Here is a 16,715-nt window from a genome sequence, read left to right as displayed (position 1 = left end):
CCTGAAACAGGAGTGATGGAATTTGAGGATGTGAGATGTGGGGATAGGCAAAGAGATCCTGGACCCAGAGATTCAAGGATTTGACTCTCACAGGAGGCAGGAAGAGAAAAGGATTATCTTTTTATTATTTTGAGTCTCCTACCACTCTACAACAATATATAATTAAATAGCCTTTCGGCTGGAACCGCCATCTTCCAGTAATTTGACAAAATGATGAACTCAAAGGGAAAGAGGAGGGGAACCCGGCATATGTTCTCTAGGCCTTTTAGAAAACATGGGGTTGGTCCTTTGGCCACATACATGCGAATCTACAAAAAGGGTGATATTGTAGACATCAAGGGAATGGGTACTGTTCAAAAAGGAATGCCACACAAATGTTACCATGGCAAAACTGAAAGAGTCTACAATGTTACCCAGCATGCTGTTGGCACTGTTGTAAACAAGCAAGTTAAGGGCAAGATACTTGCCAAGAGGATTAATGTGTGTATTGAGCATATTAAACACTCAAAGAGTCAAGATAGCTTCCTGAAACGGGTCAAGGAAAATGATCAGAAAAAGAAGGAAGCCAAAGAGAAAGGTACCTGGATTCAACTCAAGTGCCAGCCTGCCCCACCCAGGGCAGCACACTTTGTGAGAACCAATGGGAAGAGCCTGAGTTGTGGGAACCTATTCCCTATGGATTCATGGCAGAAGCTGGGGATGTAGCTCTGCCATGCAGCACCTAATTAGCGGCTGAGTGCCCTAAGCCCTACTTCAAAATAAAAAATCATCCTGTGTTGTAAGGATGGTTTTCTTAATTGAACAGGTGTGTGGTGCCTTTACCTCAGAGAAACAAATATTTGGATCAGATTCTCATTATAGCCAGTTAATTGTGTCAGGTCTCTACTCTTCAGTGTTTTTCTTGCTGAAAGATGTGAGGTATTGTGCAGATGTATACTCAAATGGCTAAATATTTATGAAATATTTATATTGGCTTGAAGATCTCTAAATCACCTTGGGGACAAGATGTATCAAAATAAATGGAAGTCAGTATATGGCATTTCAGTTAAATAAATTGTTTAAAGCACCCTTAAAAAAAAAATATATATATATATAAAAAATTAAATATCTCCATCAATTTCCCTGGCCATGACTTCTATTCATTTCTTCATTAGGGCAGTCCTGAATCAGATGGTGGAAAGAGAACTGAGCAGAGAATCAGCCATCTGGATGCTAATCCTAACTTTGCTATTATTTATAAACATTTTTTAAATGAGTTAACAAATTATGTCAGTGATGTGAGGTTTATCATTACCTCTTATCATCTCTCTTTCTTCATTTCTAAAACAACTATATAATCATAATATCTGCTCTATCTCTGCAGAGAATTAATATAAAGACTTAAAAAGGAATTCAGATTCCTGAATATGTTATCCTGTATGGCAAAGGGAATTAACACTGCAGATGGAATTAAGGCTGCTAATCAGATGACCTCACAATAGAGATTATCCTGAATTATCCATGTGGGCCCAATGTAATCATAGGGTCTTTAAATGTGGAGGAGAGAGGCAGAGAGTCAGTGTGAAAGGAATGATGTGGGGAATTCTCAACCTGCCATTGTTGGCTTTAATGATGGAAGGAGGCCTACACCAAGGAATGCTGGGAAATCCAGAAGCCAGAAAAGGCAAGGAAAAGATTCTCTCTCAGAGCCTCCAGAAAGAACAGATTTTAGCCTAGTGAGAACCATTTGGATTTCTTTCCTCCAGAACTATGAAAAAATAATTTTGACTTGTAAACCAACCAATTTGCAGGAATTGGTTGCAGCAACAACAGAAAATAAATAGTTTGGGCTGAGGATTTAGCTCAGTGGTTTCGCCGCCTGCTTCACAAGCGCAAAGACCCGAGTTCGATCCCCAGTACCAACAAAAAAAAAAGAAAAGAAAATGAATAGCTACTTTTAAATGTTTTAGATCCATTGGTCCTTATACCCTAAAACAAGAATGAACTTCTCCAGATCATTAACCATTGTCAGATGTTTGCTATGAAAACCTAAGGCCTTATCATCCAAAAAGAAAATCAATCTAGTCAATAACAAAGAAAATTAATTTACTTAGGGTTCATTAGGATTGTAATCTGGGAAGATACAGATTCAAGCAGTCATGAAAATATGCTTCCAGGTTACAAAATGACGATAGTATTTATAGTTTTAAATTGTGTGTGTGGGGATATTTTACTTGATAGGCAGGAATTATGGTTGGTGATGGCAAAAGTTAAGCTGTTTTGTAAGAAAAGGGAGGACTGAGTAGTTTCTGAGTAGTATGAGGGAAAGAGTCCTTTGTAAGGAATGTCAGCAAAGCTTAACAAACAAGGGAATTTCAGATAGGCCACTGTGCTTGCATCTGGAAAGATATCTTACTCCAGCTGAGATCTGACTAACAGCAGTGGTATGGTTTAGATCTAAAATGGACCCCAAAGCCTCATGTACTTGGAAGGTGACTGGATTTTGGGAGTGGTATAGCTGGCTTGCTATTAGGAGTTGGGGTATGGTCAAAGAGGTCATGGTGAAGTGAGTGGGAAGGGCATAGTTCCCTTTCCAGCTTTTCCCTCACTCTGTGCTTCCTGGTCCCTATGAAGTGAGCAGCTTTCCTTCACCCAGGCCCACCCACCATATTGTTTCTGTGTTTGAGCACATTGAAAATGGACTGAAACCTCTAAAACATGAACCAAACTAAAGCTCTGCTCCTTTAAATTGTTACTATCAGTATTCTGTCCCAGCGATAAGGAAAGTGGCCTTCCAACTCCATTTTAAGTGCTTTGAACCAATGCCACTCCACTTGTATTTTGGCTTTGGTTTTTTTGAGACAAGGTCTTACTATGTGGTTCAGGCTGGCCTTGAACTCACTGTGTAGCCAATACTGGCCTTGAACTCTTGACGATCCTCCTGCCTCAACCTCCCAAGGGCTAAGATTACAGGTGTGTGCCGCCATGCCCAGTTCTTTTACTTTTTTCCTTGACTGTTTCCATGAGTCCTGGGCTCTGGGTCCCAATTACTTTTCCGTACAATCATGTGTCTCATGGCAACATTTTAATCAACAACAAACCATATTTTCAACAGTGGCTCCATAAGATTATATTGCCTGGTGACATTCTTACAGTAATTAGTCAATGTGAGTATACTCCGATGTCCTCACCTAACAACACATTTCTCAGAATGTACTCTTGTTGTTAAATGATGAGTGACTATATTATATTATCAACCCTCAAGCACATTAATATACATTTTACATGTTCACATTTCCTATAAACAGCAATAATTCTAAAAGTGAGGCCTGGGGGGTTTCCTAGCTGCCATAAATACATAGAAACTAATGATTAAAATAATAGAAACTCATTCTCTTAAGTGCTGGAGATTAAAAATCTGAGATCAAAATGTCAACAGAGACTCAGGTGCACTTGCAAGACTCCAGGGAAGAATCCTTGTCTCTTCTAGCATCTGATGGTTCTGGCTCTCTTTAGTATTCCTTGGCTTGTGGCAACTTAACTCCAAATTTTGCCTACAAATTTACATGTTCTTTCTCTTGTATGTCTGTCTTCAAGTCTCTTTTGCCTTATAAGTACACCAGTCATTTAATTTATAGCCCACCCTAATTCATTATGATCTCATTTTAACCAGATTACATTTGCAAAAACAATTTTCAAATAAGGACACATTTATAGGTACCTTGAGTTAGGATTTTGTGGGAGAGTTCAAATTTTCCCTCTAAATGCTTGATATTTGAGTCTATGAAACAGACCAACAACAGATTAACAGAAACCATACAAAGTTACATGCACACATGCGTGGGAGCCACACAAAATATAATAATCCAAGAATGGCCAGATGGTTGACGTTTAAGTGGCACTGTGAGTGACAGGAAGGAATAGGGGCTTGGGATTCTGGGAGGAGGTGGCAACAGGTTGTGGGAGGATAAGGGGAGGACTTACTGGCAAGCAGTTTGTTGTCTCATGCAGATAAAGTCTCTCAGGTAATAGTCCTCAGAATATGTGGCATCCTGCAGCAATCTCTGGGGAAAGAGGGTTATGATTTTTCTTAGATCTAGATAGGGCAGATAAGGGGAAGAAAAGATGCTTACATCTGCTGTTTATCTCGCTAATAGGGATTTCCTCTGCAGACACAAATCCCCCCACAAAGGGACAGGTTTTCAGAGCTATTCCTGCATCTGTGGCCCCTCTAAAAAGCCATCTGGGGGCCAGGGATTTAGCTCAGTGGTTCCGCTGCCTTCCTTGCAAGCACAAGGTCCCAAGTTCGATCCCTGGTTCCAAAAAAAAAAACAAACAAAACAAGAAACAGCCACCCGGAAATGTACCAGAGACATACACTTTGGGTTGACTTATTTTAAAAGCCTACAACTTCAATATATCCTTTTGGAACATACAATTCAACCCACAAGAAGTGGGGCTACTTCCTCAGAATTCCCTGGTATGCTTGTTAAAGATGTGGATTTCTAAAATGGCTGCAAGAATCACCCAGCTACTCACAAGGCTGAGGCCAGAGGAGAGGGCATTCAAAGTCACACTGGGGAACTTGGCAAGACCCCGTCTCACAATAAAAAATATGAAGGGATGGGGCCGGGGATTTAGCTCAATGGTGCTGCCGTCTGCCTCGAAAGAGCAAGGTCCCGAGTTCCATCCCTGGTACCAAAACAATAAAAGTAAAAAAATGAAGGGATAGTGATGGTAGTGCACCACTTGCCTAGCATGCACAAGCCCCTGATCCAATCCCCAGGAACACACACACACACACACACACACACACACACACACACAGATACAGATTCCCATGCGACCTAATTGGGTTTCTGGAGTTCAGGCCTGTTATGGTTTGAATCAAAGATGTTCCTCCAAAAGGCTTATGTGTTCTGAGGGGAGGCCTCTGGACAATGATTGGATCATCAGGGTTCTAACTTCACCAGTGGATTCATCAAGACGGATTCATACTTTGATAGCATTAGTGGGAAGTGATAGAAACCTGGGAGGTGGAGCCTACTTGGAGAGAGCAGGTAATGGAGTCATGTCCTTGGGGACATGTCTTGTCCCTTGCTCCTTCCTCTTAGGTTCTTTTCTTCTCTCTCTACTTCCTGGCTGCCACAAAGTGAGCAGCCTCGTTCTCCAAATGCTCCGGCTGCCGTAATGTTCTGTCCCAGGGCAGTTGTCTGTGAACTAAAGCCACGAATGGAAATAGATCTTTTCTCCTTTAAGTTGTTGTTCTCAGGTATTGTGTCACAGTGACAGACAGTTAATTAACACAAGGCCTACGAACCCACCTATTTAACAGCTCCTCTCATAAGTATTATTCACCCTAAAACTTTAAGAACTACTGATTTTTTTTTTCTGGAGATGGAGTCCCACAGTGTTGCCCTGGCTGGCTTTGAACTCACAATCCTCCCACCTCAGCTTCCTGAGTTGCCCACTGAGGTTTTGATGGTTTTATTTTTCCTAGTTGAAAAATACGGGAATACAATTTCATTAAAGCCACTTTCTGTCTTTCAAATGTTTATGTTACCTATTTATAGTGGTGAAGATGCAGGGAAGCTCTCTTTGTGTCTAATAGGTATCTACAATTTCCACAAGATGCTAAAGGTTCCCAAGAAAAATAGCAGGCATTCAAATGCTTCCAGGAACACAAAACTGGCCTGTTTTCATTTTCATGCTTCCCTCAAGTGATCTTCAAGTTGGAAAATTTCTTGGTTTAAGAAACATTGATCTGAAAGAAAACAAGAAGGCAACCATGGCACCCTGAAGCACAGTGTGGTCCCCAAGAGAAAGCAACAGGGCCTGGTATGTTTCCCAGACTGGACCAGGTACCTACAGGGGAAGTGGCTCCAAAAACAAAAAAAATCAACAAGAGAAAGCCTGGGGGACGCGGCAGAAGCAGTTGTGCTCCTGACAATGTTAGCTATAAGCTACACGGGTGGACATGTGTGTCCCAAATAAATATCCACCCTCGTTTTCTCTAGCTGAGCTGAATTGGAAGACTGATAAAGTAGACAGGTTGTGTACAGAAATATCAGGAAAGATATTTACCAACATATAAACTAGATGTTTTTGGATGGTGAGATTTTGGATATTTTTTATCTTTACTTTATAATTTTCTGTAATTTTTTTTCAACAAGCAAGCATTCTCCCCCACCACCACTCCTGTGCTGGAGATTGAACCCATGCTAGGCAAGAAGTGCTCTACCACTGACCTACATGCATAGATCGTTTTTAAAATTTTATTTGAGACAACGTCTTGGTAAGTAGCCCAGGCTGGCCTTGGACCTGCAATCCTCCTGCCTCAGTCTCCCAAGTAGCAGGGATTACAGGCATGTGAAACCATGCCCAGCTCAATCAGTGGATATTCTTTACAAAATCAAAAAGTTAGGGGCCAGGGATTTAGCTCAGTGGGGCCTGCCTTGCAAGCGCAAGGTCCTGAGTTCAATCCCCATTAGGGCTCAGGGTATATCTTAGTACAGCACTTGCCTACTTATCTGGCATGTGGCTTGGGTCCAGGATCAGCAAAAAACAAAACCAAACCAAAACAAAGAGGCAAATAGCTATCATTTAAAAATGGTTGCTAATAGTTGTGCATATGAGTACTTTAAATGTGACTGTGAGATAATAAAGAAATTAATAGCAAATGAGTGTGTTGGTCCCAACCATTAAGACTCTTTTGTCCTTCTTACCAGCCCATGGTATTCTGAAGACAGTCAAGAGCAAAGGAAAAAAGAGACTGAGGCCCGCAGCTCTCTAACAAATGGCCTTATGTGCTTTTCTATCCCTCCCTCCTCTCAAGTCTGAGGATGAAGAAAAAGCACAAAGAAGGATGGGGAGAAGGGAGCAAGTGGGAGGAGGAGAGGCACTGGGAGGGAGCCTGCCGGGCCTGAACTATGCTAAGATCCTCCTCAGACAGCTGAGGGCCTGCCTGAAAGATGGAGGAAATGCTGGATGCCTCCTTTTGAGTCTGCAGAGGGCCTTGCTGGAATTACATCTCCTCATTATCTGTGAAGTACACTGAAGGTATTATGCTAAGAAACTAATTATTTGACTATTGGTCCCTGTTAGGGGTCCTAGCTGCCTCCCAGGGCCACCCCACTCATTTTTCACACAGAACCCAGTGCCTAATCAGATGTTTTTGCTTAATGTGGCAGTACAGGTAATTTTTCTCCAGGCATCATCCCAGCTTTAAATAATGTTTTCCAGAACATTTCTAGCTAATGGAGAGTTTACAAAGTTTATAGTTTAAAATATAAGTATTCAGAATTAAAATTTACATTTTTACTTTCTGACAGGCAAAAAATAACTTTGTATTCTTCACCACACAAAAATATATACTTATAATCCACACTTTCAACCACAACATGAACCGTGCAGTGGTAGGGCTAGGCCAGGACCAAGTGGCGATTCCTTTCCAAGCTTCTCCAAACCACAAAGACCCTTTGGAATTTGGAGTGTTCGTGGGAGGGGAGAAGCCAAGATGAAGCACATCAGAATAACAGAAAAGGGCAGTCTTTCTTCAAAGATTTAAAAGGAAGAAATCAGCGGGCTGAAAGTGGGGGTTGGGACAGAACACTGGGGAAGGCCATGGAGGCTGGAGGCAAAGGGGAGCTACTTGGGAGCAGCACAAAAATTCTAGTGAGGAGAAGGCAGAGATGCTTTGCCAGCACTGGCTGAGTCAGCCTGGTGTGTGGCTCTGAGCCAGGTGCTCACATTGAGAACCTTCAGCAAACCTCATCCCGTTAAGTGGTCAGGAACCTAACAGGGCAAAAGCTGAGACTGAGGAGATAAAGGGAAGAAAAGAGAAAAATCTGCACTCTCTGTTTGCTCCTATAACATGTGGGTGACTCCTTCTAGAATGAAGTTATCCTTTCCCTTTGAGGTTAGCTGAGCAGGTGCTGTAGTTAGCTCCTAATTAGGAGGTACCAAAAGGAAACCAACATTTAGGGAGCTCTCACTGTGTGTCCTTTGGGAGGTACTTGCTACAGTATTTTATTTGATCCTCAAAAAATGCAAAGAGAGAGCACTGTCATTCACATTTTGCAGATGAAGAAACTGAGGCATAGGGAAATTAAATAACTTGTCAGAATTACAAAATTAGTAAGTGGCTGAGCTGATATTCAAACCCAAGTATGATCTGTCTGATGAATAACCATCATTCTTCACTGGACTGAAACACCATGGAAAACAAGAGTACAAATTTGTACTTTTGTTTTTGTTTCTGGTCACTACTTCCAACCATCCCAGAAGGAAAGTGACCTTGAGCTTTTTAAATTCTTTCTGTAGCAGAGGCATTGTCATTGGCTGGTGTATCCATCCAGGTCCTCTAAGAAGCAGACACTAACATGAGATTTTATGTGCAAAGATTTTTTATTAGGGGAAATGCTGATGTTCAAGCCCATGGGGCAGAAGCAGGAGAAGGCTGGCAATAGAGAAGAAAAGGAGGGAGATTTGGATGGAAACATGCTACCCACTAAGCCGTCTAGGGAAAGCCTTTTCTTTGGAGAATCCTTGAGCCAAAATGAGCCATGAGAGAAGTCCTGCATCTCCCAGGAATGAGCTGCCATTTCACCCCTGGGCTGTTCAGTCATGGCTAGGAGGAGCTATGGACAGGGTGGTCTCAATGCAAATGATATGATGGACAAAAAAGGGAAAGGTAACCCACAGAATGGGAGAAAATATTTGCAAACCATATATCTGATACAGGACTTGCATACAGCATATATAAAGAGTAGGATTTAATAACAAAAGGATAAATAACTCAGTGAAAAAGTGTGCAAAGGCTCTGAACAGAAATTTCTTAAATGAAGTTTTATAAATGGCCAAAAGTATGAATAGAGAGGCACTCAACACAATCATTAGGGAAATGCAAATCAAAACCATGAGATACACATCACACCCACTAGGATGGCTATGATTAAAAAAGAGATGGACAATAACAAGTGTTGGTAGTCACGTAAAGAAATTGGAGCCCTTATGTATTGCTAGTGGGAATGTAAAGTGGTGAACCTGCTTTGGAATTCTTGCAGTTTCTAAAAAAATTACTAAATATAGAGCTATAATAGGGCTTAACAAGTCCACTCCTAGGTACATACTCAAGAGTACTGAAAACACATTTCCACAGGAAAGTACGTAATGTTCGAATCAACATTATTCATATTGGCTAAAAGAGTTAACTGATGAAGGAATAAGCAAAATGTGATATATGCATGTATGTCATAAAAAGGAATACAATATTTGGTCATATAAAGAAATGAAGTAATACATACACAGGCAAGGAAATGTTATTTAGCCTTAAAAAGGACAGAAATTCCTTTTTCCACTTTTATTATTAGTGCCTATTAATTTTACAAAATATTGGGTTTCAGTGAATATATCTGAATCATATCTATCCTCCCATTACCCTTCCTTATATTCTCTCCCCTTCTTTCCTTCCTCTGGTTCAATAACAGGCTCCCTCCTTCTTTCACGTCATCATTTTAAGATTCCACATATTAAGAGAAAACATGCGGTATTTGTCTTTCTCAGTCTGGCTTACTTCGCTAAACATGATGATCTCCAGATCCATCTGTTTTCAAAAAGAAGGAAATTCTGACACATGCTACAGCATGTGTGAACTTTTAGGACATTACACTAAGTGAAATAAACCAGTCGCAAAAAGACAAATACTGCATGATTCCACTTATATGAAATATCTAGAGTAATCAAATTCATAGAGACAGAAAAATAAAATGGTAGTTACTAGGGCAGAGTGGGGAGAGGAAATGGGGAATAGCTGTTTCATGGGACAGAGTTTCAGTTTTACAAAAAAAGTTTTGGAAATTGGCTGTATGATAATGTGAATGTGCTTAACATTACTAAGCCGTGCATTTAAAACAGTTAAGATGGTAAATTTTGTTATGCATATTTTGCCACAATTGAATAAGTGGAGAGAGAGAAAATAAGGAATGAAGCATTGATCTATACTACAATAGGGATGAACCTTAGAAACAGTAAGCAACAGAAGCTGGACACAAAAGAATGCATATGATTCCATTTGTATAAAATATCAACAATAAGCAAATCCATAGAGACAAAAAGTGGTTGCCACAGCTGGAAGGAACAAGGGAGTGGGGAGAAACAGCTGATGGGTACAATTTCCTTTTGGATGATTAAAATGTTATGGAATTAGGCAGTGGTGGTGGTTGCACAACTTTGTGTACAGAAACACTGATTTGTACACTTTAAAAGGGTGAATTTTATGCTAGTGAATAATATCACAATACAGATTTCTTTAATGCTCTAATTGATTTCCAAGTGCACAGTAACTGAGGCCCCCTCAATTCTACTCCCGGGAGTTGCAGGGGTCAAAGCACACTTCCATGACTGTCCACGTGAAGCTCTATTACAAGTATATTTTTGGTGTTGATCATGGTAATAGTTACCTACAATCTTCTGGCACAGACCCGAGCAGGGTAATGGGACTAAATCATTTCTCTCAAAGATTTCATGCTCTAGGATTCAGTAAGTGCATGGTCCCAAATTTCTCATAGGAGATATATGAGTTTTGATGCTGTTGTTTCATGGCTGCAACCATTTTGGTGCTTATAGAGCAAAGCATATATCAGCAGAAAATGCAAAATGGCTTCATATCCACTCTGTGACCCTAACAAACATAAAAAGTAGTATGAAACAACTTGGTATTTTCAACTGCTGAGCAGAACCACACTTATGCAAAACTGTCACTGATATCATTACTGCCATTATCCTCACTTTGGGCAAATCAAATGGAAAGAAGAAAGTGTGAGATGAGCCCAGAAAGAAGATGGGAATGTTTGTGGCTCAGGCTGCTTGTAATTTTTGAAGTTCCGGATTTACCAGCTTCAGTGGAAGATAAACCCAAACCTAATTTTTAAGAAAGCTCCCCAGAGAGTAGGAGAGGCAAAAGGTGGAAGGAGCAGTGACAGAATCTAGATATCCCAGACATTACCTTATTTAGAGATCTGACTTTGGAATCATATTTTTATATGATTAAAATAAAATAACTATGAAAATTAAAAAATGAAATGAACGAACCAGTTGTGGATTGAGTAGGTGGCTTAATCACACAGGGAAGAACTATTTCAAAGTATTTAAAACATCACAACTTGACTGGGATGTAACTTACGATAAAAAGAACTACAAACCAACAAACACCCATTGTTCCCAATAGTCACATTGTTGGGCAGGGTATTGGTACAGTTATTCTAAGCTTTTACTGATGGAGTATGATTGATTATTTTGCAACTTCTTGATAAGTGAGTGAATAAATGGACACAGATGATCACCAGTGGCTGCTAGGACTGCAGACAACTGGACACTGTGCACCCCCTAGTGGAAGTTCAACACTTATGAACTATTCTTGAAATATAATAAAATCCAAATCCAAGAGCTTACCCACTAGCCACATGTGTCATTTCAATTTTGATTATCCCCTAAGTGCCATCCAATGTGGCCATTGCAATTAATTAAAAGACAACTCAATTTCTCAGGCACGCTAGCACAATAGCCACACTCAGATATAGAACATTTCCACCACGACAGAAAGTTTCACCAGACAGAGCTGAAAATCCAACTTCCATTTTACAGGAAGTAGACTTGGCTGAAGACCATAACCCACATGGACATGAGAATTTACTTACCAAATCCAGGATGTAGAAGACTCCATAGAGCAAATGATGTGGTTCTTTCAACAAATTACAAGGAGCAGTGCAGGAAGAAAAGAACTGGTAGATTAAAAGAAACTGAAGAAAAATTTCAGCAAATACAAAGTGTGAGCCTCCTTTGGATCTTGATTTAAAACTCTGAAAACATTAATGAGACAATTGGGGAAATTTGAATGCTGATTGATATTTGATGATACAAGGGAAATTATTTTTAGTGACATTATGGTTATATTTAATGAGAGGTTCCTTACATTTGAGGAATCCTGAAATGTTTACAGAAGGAATGATTTGATATTACTTAGCTTTAAAATAGTCTAGCAGAAAGCAGGTGGATCGGACAACAATGGTGTAAGACAAAATAAAGTTGATAACTTTTGATGTCGGAGATTCTATTAAACTGTTCTCTTTATATGCTATATATGTTTAAAAGTTTCCAAAAGGTTTAAAAATGATTTAATTTTAGAGTCATAAAGCAGGTCTGAAATCTTATATCTCTTAACATTTTTTGCTGTTATGTCTATTTTATTCCCCAAGTCAGAGTGTTTGAAGCGTAGAGATGGTGAGTCAAGTGGGTCTGGATGAATTCTCCTAGAATCTCCCTTGCGCAGAATTCACTTTGGAGCAGGCAAACAACTCTGGCTTGCTCTCAGGGTCTTTCCTATCTGTGGGTGGTTGCATCAAGTCCTCAGGCACTGAGCCCGCTAGGGGAACCCAGGCAGACTTGCCTCTCTCCAGCAGTCTGACTCCTGCAGTACACAGCTTACTTCCAGAAATTTGTTTTCTTTTATTTTTTGAGACACGGTCTCACTGTGTAGTTCAGGCTGGCCTCAAACTCACTTTGTAGCCCAGACTGGCCTCAAACACACAGGGATCCTCATGCATCAGCCTCTCAAGTGCTGTCCAAGAATAATTTTGTTTCTATTCATAAGTTATAAGAATCTCAATTAAAGTTGAACAATGATTTTTTTAGTTTTTTTGTGTACTTTGCTGTACTGGGATGAATGCAGAACCTCTGCACTGAGATACATCCCCATGGCCCTCCCCCCTTTTCTAAATTTTGAGCTGGGGTCTCGCTAAATTGCCTTTAGTGACTTAGCCTAAAGCCACTAATTCCATTCTGGAAGGCTCCACCCTCATGATTTAATCACTTCCTAAAGACTCCAAGTCTTAATACTATCACTCTGGTGATCTTAAACTTGAGCATTATGCAGGACTAAGAGGGAGCTGTTGGCCACTCAGTCCTTCAGTTTCCACTGCCATTTGAAGACTCCCACATGGCACCATCTGTGAGAACAGGACCTCGCCAGATAGTAAGCCTGCCAGTCTTTGATCTCGAACTTCTCCCTCTCCAGCATGGAGAGAAATAAATGTCTGTTGTTTATAAATTTTCAGACTAAAATATATACCATTGTCTCTAGTAAAATGCTTACAACACTGGTTTGGAAATTTTCCTTCTTTTCCTATTTTTAATAAAGATACTAATGAAGACAGAGATAGAAGAAAGATAGGCCACAGTAATATGTTAGGGATTTTACTGGTAATATGCTAAGATTATACCTGTAAAATGAATGAATGCAAATTCAGGACAGAAAGGTAGGCTGCAACATGGAAACCAGTTGACTTTTTAATGAAGTAGGATTGTTACTTTTAAACTCTTTAAATGTTAGGTTTTTTGTTGAGTTACTGAATAAACATTCTAAAGGATACAATAATTTGGACTTAGAAAATAAAGGCTTTTTAAAGACTACAAAGAAGTAATAAAGAACAATAGGGTCTAAATAATCTTTAATTCTTGGTCAATTCTAAGTGATAAGTTCTGTTTGGCTGGGAAGAAATGACAAGAAATATGATACCTAGAAGTCACATTAAAACAAACATAAAGAATCCCTCACACTTGGCCTTGAGGTAATTCATTGTGTTAAGCGGGTGTACGGAAAAGAGCCAGTTTCCCGCTAAAGAACCACTTAGCTGTCTAATTGGAGGTCAGATCCCTCTTCACAGAGGATGGTTTTGTCTGCCGAATACAGTCAGCACCAAGCCTCTCCCCTTTGTCCTCTCCTGGGTTATTTACTTACCCTAAAAATGAAAAGATGGCATGGTTTGTGAACCAGGAGTGGTTATTCTCTGCCTGCATATCATATTGGCTTTTTTGTGTGTGTGTAAGAAAAATCACGAGAGAATATAAAAGTTTTTCATGAATAGAAACCCTGTATTTTTAGAAGAAAATGGATGGAACAGTTTGGGGCTTTGTGGCCGCCTGTTGCTCCCCGGCGAACACCTCCCACTGACTGACTTTATTCTGCCACGTGCCTGGTGCCAGGATTTACATGACCATCGTGGGGAACAACTGGATTTAGCATAAGTAAGAATAACTGCTTTTCCCCTGGGGAGAGACAAAAAGGATAAGTGCATAAGGCACAGAGACAGTATTATCAGGAGTTATATTTCTGTTCAGTTCTTTTATTCACTCTGAATCTTGGATTTGGTTGCAAATAATAAAAGCAAGAAGCTTGCTGGCCCAGAGCCAAGGTCTGGGATTAGTGAGGAGACTGCAATTTGCTCTCAGTATCCATGGTTCTGCATTTATGGATTCAATCAATCACAGATTGAAAGTGTTCATCCTCCCCGCAAAAAGTGACTGTACTGAACATGTAGACTTCTTTCGTGTATTAGTCCCTAAACCGTACAGTATAACAACTGGTTACATAGCACTTACATGGTATAAGTGGTCTACAGATGACCTAAAGTATGCAGAAAGATGTGTGTAGGTTAGAAGCAAATACTCCACCATTTGGTAGAAAGAAACTTGAGCATCCTTAGATTTTGGTGTTGGTAGGGTGTGGGGTCCTGGAACCAATCTCCCACGGATGCTGAGAAAAGACTATTTCTTTTTGGGCCAAAAACTGTGTTTATTAGTGATGGTTCTATACATTAAAAATACAGCCATTTGGATTAAAAATTGTCAGTTTTTATAAATTGATATTGCCAGCAACATATAAATGAACAACAACTCGAATCATGCAAGGAAAGACCAGTTTCTGCTTGGGCACACGGATGGCATCTGTGCACCTGTCACGGTACTGCGGCCTGTTCTTAGTCTGGCTGTGGTCCTGGGTTTCACTTCAACCGTTATAATCCCTTATATTCACTCCCTTAGTTCAAATTACCAGGTAACTTTTAATCTAAGGTCCTACCATCAGATAGTGTTTTTTTCCTTTTCACTTTCATCTCAAATATCTCTTTATTCTATTTTTTCATAAAATACTGAATTGGTTGCAAGGCCTAATATTTATTATTAATTAATTCATTAATTATTTGAGACAGGGTCTTGCTATGTTGTTCAGGCTAAACTGGAACTCACTCTATAACTCAGGTTGGGTTCAAACTCACTGCAGTCCTCCTGCCTCAGCCTCCCGAATCCAAGACCTCAATTTTAAGCAAATTTATTTTTAACTGACACATAGTAGTTGTGCATATTCATAGGGCACAGTGTGATGTTTCAATACACTGAAGTACAGAAAAGAAGAATGGTTATCAACAATTATTATGTGTCAATTACAAACACATTTTAAGTTACTTGAAACTGCAGAAGGGGTGGCGGATGGTAGAGAGGATAACCAGTGTGCACTAAGCCACAGTCAGACGGGGGAGTAAGTGCTGGTGTGCTATTTGCACAATACAGGAATAAAGTTAACAATGATGTATATTTTAAAATAGTAACATCTCATTTTGAACTCAGGCAGACTTGAGTTGGAACCCCAGCTTCCCTGCATGCTACCTACTTTTGCAAGCTTAGGGAAATTACTTACGTTTCTATCACTTCGATTTTCTTATTGATAAAGTGGGGGATAGTGATAGTACATGTCTCACTGGGTTTTGTTGTGATTAATGAAACCATACACAAGAAACATTTTGCACAGTACCTAGCAATGATAAGTACTCACCACAGTTGTACCTTGATCATTGCTACGGCACACAGTGGTATTAAGATAGAAGGTAAGTACTCAGCTCCTTGTCATGTGTCTCTCCAGATGGCAGCTTGCTTAAACAATTTGCTTCTTATAAGTCAAAAAAAAAAGAAAGAAAAAAGAAACAAAAAGAATGAGAACGAGTAGAAAACAGTCTTCCAAAACCCAGTCCCATCACTTTTGCTCTGACTTGTTAGAAGCAAGTCCCTAGGAGAGCCCCACACTTAAGGGAGGGAGTTAAACCCAGGTGTGATGACCAGGAGATGGGGATGATTGGGGTCATTTTAAAAGCCTGTTACCACAGTGCAGGGACAGATTAGTGTGGCGCAGGCAGGGATGATGTAGGGCATGACCTGGGTGGCTGACTGCTGTAAAATGACTACATGCTTCTTGTGCATTATGTACGTGAGGAAGTTCACTTACTGTGTGCCCCTAGCCTGCGGACCTTCTCAACCCAGAAACAGAGGCTAAGACCTTGATTGGCCTAGATTACACCAATCAGTGAAACAGTTATTTTTAGGGACCAGTTTACCCAGATAAGTGAGTACAGTGGTCCCCTGACCTTTGGCTTACTCATTTGAGTTCCTCCTACTCTGCAGCACTTAAGGTAGCTATTCTCCTGCATTTGCACCACTTTCACTTCTGACTTCCTCATTTTCCACCAGTCCCCGACTTCCCCATTTTCCTCTGGAGGCTCTAGGCTTGCCCCACCTCTCCATTCTTCAATAGAGTGAGGGCAGAGACCAGGAGAGAGACGGAGGATCTTCTCACAGGAGTCACCTAGCTCCCCAGAACCCCACCGGACACTACAACAAAAGAGGAATTGCTTACTACACAGCTCCAGATTACTATTTAGCAGTGTTATGAGAGTTTCCATTATTATAAATGCTCACCATTATTACAATTCTCAGTCTGCTATTGTCAGTCTTTTTCATTTTTGCCAATCTGGTAGATATAAAATGACAAGTCCCTGGTTATTAATGAGGTTGAATATATTTTCAAATGTTTACCACATAGACTTGTTCTGTGAAATGTTCGTGTTGTTTTG

At 40.2% G+C, this 16,715-nt stretch overlaps 1 pseudogene; it reads left to right on the top strand.

Annotated features, from left to right (window-relative positions):
* The first annotated feature begins 210 nt into the window (after positions 1–210).
* On the top strand, positions 211–725 carry LOC106010463 (large ribosomal subunit protein eL21 pseudogene; annotated as a pseudogene).
* Positions 726–16,715: the final 15,990 nt, after the last annotated feature.

Source organism: Heterocephalus glaber, unplaced genomic scaffold (genome assembly GCF_053883595.1).
Source record: "Heterocephalus glaber isolate CG9 unplaced genomic scaffold, H.glaber_assembly_v1.0 deba00000347, whole genome shotgun sequence".
In the NCBI taxonomy this organism is placed as follows: domain Eukaryota; kingdom Metazoa; phylum Chordata; class Mammalia; order Rodentia; family Bathyergidae; genus Heterocephalus; species Heterocephalus glaber.
The sequence above is the reverse complement of the archived record's forward strand: the minus strand, read 5'-3'. Positions and strand labels throughout refer to the sequence as shown.